Source organism: Engraulis encrasicolus, chromosome 13 (genome assembly GCF_034702125.1).
Source record: "Engraulis encrasicolus isolate BLACKSEA-1 chromosome 13, IST_EnEncr_1.0, whole genome shotgun sequence".
In the NCBI taxonomy this organism is placed as follows: Eukaryota; Metazoa; Chordata; class Actinopteri; order Clupeiformes; family Engraulidae; genus Engraulis; species Engraulis encrasicolus.
The window spans coordinates 26,027,077-26,032,076 of record NC_085869.1 but is presented as its reverse complement, the minus strand read 5'-3'; the positions used below and the strand labels follow the sequence as shown (position 1 = coordinate 26,032,076).

At 46.8% G+C, this 5,000-nt stretch overlaps 1 protein-coding gene across 3 annotated transcripts in view; it reads right to left on the bottom strand.

Annotated features, from left to right (window-relative positions):
* fmnl2a (formin-like 2a) overlaps positions 1–5,000 on the bottom strand; it is a 118,947-nt gene that overhangs the window by 67,618 nt on the left and 46,329 nt on the right. The window lies entirely within an intron of this gene.

The window sequence follows — 5,000 nt, the reverse complement described above, 5'->3', positions numbered from 1 at the left end:
GCCTGAGGGTTTACCCCTCACATGTTTTGTTCTTTCTCTGAGATGTTTCAATGTAATCCCAATTGGTCATTTCTATCAGCAATGTTCTGAGATAACATTACATTAGGCTATTTTGACCTGGAGTTCCCAAACTTTACTGAGCCCTCCACATACAGGTATTCCAGCCAAGCCCCCCCCCCCCCCCCCCCCCCCCCCCCCCTACCCCCCCCCCCCCCCCCTGACACCTTGATAAAGTTTGTGTATTCCTAAGACCATTCAGGTACAGTACTACAGAAAGCACAATACATAAATATTGTAATGAACAAAATTATTCCACTGGGATTTAAGCCTATTTTTTGTTTATTCTGGCTCCTTAAGTTATTCAATTAATTAAATGATTCATTTAATTTTACTATATTTTCCCTGCCAACCTGCCACGGCCCCCCTGGCATCCTCTCACGGCCCCCCAGGCGTCCCCTGCCCCCACTTTTGAAAACCCCTGCTATAGGCTACCCCATGTCCATATAAACTGGTCCAGTCCGAGTAGGCTTCACTCACACGCACACGCACACGCACACGCACACACACACACACACGCACACACACACACACACACACACACACGCACACACACACGCACACACACACACACACACACACACACACACACACAACCACACACACACAACCACGTAGGGGCCTAGAGAGCTCCACAAGAGTTTGTTTGTTTTTTGTTTTTTGGGGGGGGGTTTTGAATCGAATCGTGAATCGTGAATCGAGTTTTTCTATGAAAAAATCTAGATTTTTTTTTTAGGGTGATTCGCCCAGCCCTAGTGTGTGTGTGTGCGTGTGCGTGTGTGCGCGTGCGTATGAGGCACGGTGGGGTTGTTAGCGAGGTGACACTTCACGCTGCAGTCTTAAAGCAGAAATCCTGTTCATTTTTTTATCATACAGTTTGTATTGCTCACACTACCTTTGATTCGTCAGCACCCGGCAACGCGCCATGTTTTTTGTTTTGCCCTTTCCTAGTTTCTGGCCATTCAAATGGGGGCATGGTTTACTTACATTTTTATAAAAAAAGTGTCCAAATATCACCTTGACAGCTATTGCTGTGTTGTAAGGTGCCTGATGTTGCATAACCTTTGGGGTGATATTTGGAGTATGGTAAAACAAAAACATGGTATGGTAGCCTCTTACTGCAGATGGGGTCGCCGGCGGCCTATTCACCATCTGCTGAAGATACTCACCTACAGCAACATTGCTATGACAGTACCGGGAGCATTAAGTAACAGATTAAGATATAGCCATTACAATTTTGGTGACAGTTAGGTTATAACATGGGCTCTGCGCTAAGGGGTTAACAAACCATGCCCCCATTAGGATCTTGGAAAGGGCTGAAAAAAAAAAAGCTGAAACATAAGTCACGGCAGGGAAGTGTGAGCTGTACAACTGCACTGTTAAATTGGCGTTAATTCTCTGGAATATGCTTCTGTGCACATTTCGTGGACGAATTTGGTGCTATAAGTAATTCGATTTTGCGAGAAGCAACATGTGCACGTGGAACAGTATTGACACTGTCGATAGGGTTGATCGTAAAAATGATCGCATAGGTCAGTGACAATGAAGTCATGGTAGGCTCCAACAATGGAGGAAATTCTTGAGGAGAGCCTCAGTGGCTGGCTACCCCCCCCAATATCGTGTGGAGTGCTATGATTCTGTAGCATGTATGAGCACTCGATTTGCACATGGTCTTACACATTTGTATGGTGGTTCAACTATGAGTCGATTTCAGCCTTTACACAAATCGGAAACCTTCAGTGCCTCAAGAGAATTGTCCAGTGACTTGCCCAAGACCTTGGAGAGCTGTGCATCTTGGAGAGCTGTGCATCTTGGCTTTGGCGATTAAACGTATATGAAGCGATTACTAACTACTACGCCGCACAGCTCCTTCACTAGATTAATCCCCAATTACACTCCGCCTCGGAATACGATTACATTAGCCAAAAGATGTTACAAGGCAATCAGGTTGTGTGTGTGTGTGTGTGTGTAGTGTACGCCTGTTGCGGTTCGTCATGTCATTTGCCATTTGCCATCCTTCCTCCCCTCCCTCCCTCCCTTTTCGTGCTGGGAAAAAGAAAATGCTTCCTTATCTAATCTGCGTAATCTAGTTTAGCTGCATAAGGCTGCTAAAACGAGAGGCAGATAATCCACATCAACAGTGTCTGGCTGTGGTGGCGTGCGTGAAGGTCATGAGTGGTCCTTTTTTGCTGGGCAGAAGCTGATTGGGGAGGTGGGGGGTGGATGGCTGAGGTGGTGGTGGTGGTCGAGGTGGTGGTGGTGGTGGTGGTGATGGTGGTCGAGGTGGTGTGTTTGTGTGTGTGGCTGCATTCGTATGTGTGCATCTGTGCCTGCCTGTGTGTATAAGACAGTGTGTGTGTGCGTGTGTGCCTGCCTGTGTGTATAAGTGTGTGTGTGCGTGTGTGCCTGCCTGTGTGTGTGCACTTGTGCATGTGAGTGCACGCACATGAACTGTATGTGTGAGGGTCTTGTGTAAGAGCCATGTCAGATGCAGACAAGATGGATAGCCTTTGTGTGTGTGTGTGTGTGTGTGTGTGTGTGTGTGTGTGTGTGTGTGTGTGTGTGTGTGTGTGTGTGTGTGTGTGTGTGTGTGTGTGTGTGTGTGTGTGTGTGTGTGTGTGTGTGTGTGTGTGTGCGTGTGTGTGCGTGTGTGTGCATGCTTATATGTGTGTAAGGGTCTTGTGTAAGGGCAGTGTCAGATGGAGACAAGATGGAGGGGGCACATAGATTGTGTGTGTGTGTGTGTGTGTGTGTGTGTGTGTGTGTGTGTGTGTGTGTGTGTGTGTGTGTGTGTGTGTGTGTGTGTGTGTGTGTGTGTGTGTGTGTGTGTGTGTGTGTGTATGTTTGTGTGTCTGTGTGTGTGTGTGTGTGTGTGTGTGTGTGTACGAGAGCCTGTTTGTGTGTGTCTTGTGTGTGTGTGTAAGAAACCAGACGGGTGGGGTTGTGTGAGGGGGTGTCTGGTCTGCTCTGTGCGACCTCACTCTGTGCTTGTCAACCTCGCTGCTTCCTCTCATCCTTCATCCTGCTCCCAGTTCCCAGCATGCATCTGGGGAATTGGGCACGCCAGCCAGTACTCAGCATCTCGGAAGACAGACGGTGTTCTGACGAGATGGGATGGGCAACCAATAGGCTGCTAACCAGCTGTGCGTTGCTCGAAACCACAGTTGTAACAACGTTAGCTACTTTGTTGTTTGCATTGCCATTTCCCATTGACAAATACCCAAGTTGCTAACTGGCTAACAACTACGCTTTCGAGAAACGCAACCCAGAGTTGTATAAAGTAGAAGTAGTAGTACTCTTACAGCTGCAATTACAACACTAGAAGTATGATATTACAAAGTTGAAACCACGTAATATCATGTCCATATCATGTCAAGATGAGTTACTTGGCTGTTAAAGGGACGCTGTGCAGGAAATGGTCAAAAAAGGTACTGCAACTATGCTGCTCATTGAAACTGGGCTGCCTACTGCCAAATTTGATCTTAACATGAAAGTTTACTAAGTAATAAACAAATATTTTCTACTATGGTCCAAGTACAGTCCTTTTTGCAGCTAAAAATTGCTATTTCTGGAAATTCAAAATGGCGGACCATGGAGAAGATCCCCCTTTTCATGTATGAAAAGTGCAATTTTTCCAGTCATAATGAATACTTAGAATTTGATGCTGGTGGTAAGTATTCATGAAAAATGTAACATTAGTGAATGGGCAGCATGAATTCTGGAAATAAACAACTAAAAATCTCACACAGTGTCCCTTTAACATATTGTAGCCCAAACCCAAACTCCTAGGAAGTAGTGGCCCTGTCATTTTCGTTTTGCTGATGGCCATCTAAACAAGTGAGGTTGAACCGGGTGACAGTGAAGGCAATAATAATAGCCTTACACCTGGGAATAATCAGTGGCAATGGGTGATATGGACTTTGCGTTAACAGTGTTGGTTTGACTTCAAAGACCGTTTTTGTGCCGTGAACCACCACTCCTAATGTGCTGTTAATGCTGTGTTGATGTTAGTGTTAGTGTTGTTGCGCTTGTTGATTTCAAAGTTGATTTTCAAAGAGGTTTTGTGCTGTGAACTGCCACTCCCGAGCACAAAATTTCCACTAAAAACACCACAAAAGTTTGGCCACAAAGCTCTGACGGTGGAGCCCACAGTGAAGCACACGTGTTGAGGGGGGGGGCTCTGGGTATGTTTTTAGGAGTGTGAATTCACTACTATGCTCTGCATGAAGAGGTACAGTCCAGCCAGCTACCGGCAGACCACCTGCCTTTTTGGTAGGAGTTGCCACAAACAACCAAACAACCAAAACGAAATCTACAGTGGCTGCATCATTGAAAGCCCTGCCCCATCCTTAGAGAGAAGGGAGTGAGAGGGGGAGAAGAGGGTGGGAAAGAGAGGAAGAGAGGCAAGGAAGAGAGAAAAGAACAGGCATGAGTGAGAGGGGTGTTTGTTGCCTCGTGAAAGAAACATCAGCGTGTACGGTAGTGTTTCTCAACGGGGGCGTTGGGGAGCCCGAGGGGGGCGTTGACAAGGATACAGTTCGGAGAGGTGGTGCATAGTTCTCATTGGGGACATTAGTCCATTTAAATGTTTTAATAGTGAGGGGGTCATTGGCAGTGTTATGATGGGGTCAAGGTGTCGTTGGGAGGCTTGGGATGAGGTACAGGGGTCGTTTGTTCAAAAAAGTTTGAGAACCACGTGAACTGCGTGAACTACTGTCTAGGCAGTGTGGAATGTCAGGCACTAGTCCAAGGAGTAGCTGTGCACGCCTCTCACCATTCAGACAGAAGCAGGGAGGGAGGGAAAACAAGGATGGGGGGAAGATAGGGGACAGGACAGGCAGGAGAGGAGAGGAGGAGAGAGCGTAAAGAAAGAAAGAAAGACACGGAAAGAGGAAAGGAGAGGGGGAAATAGGAGAAGAAAAAGTGGGATTGAGAAGTAGAGA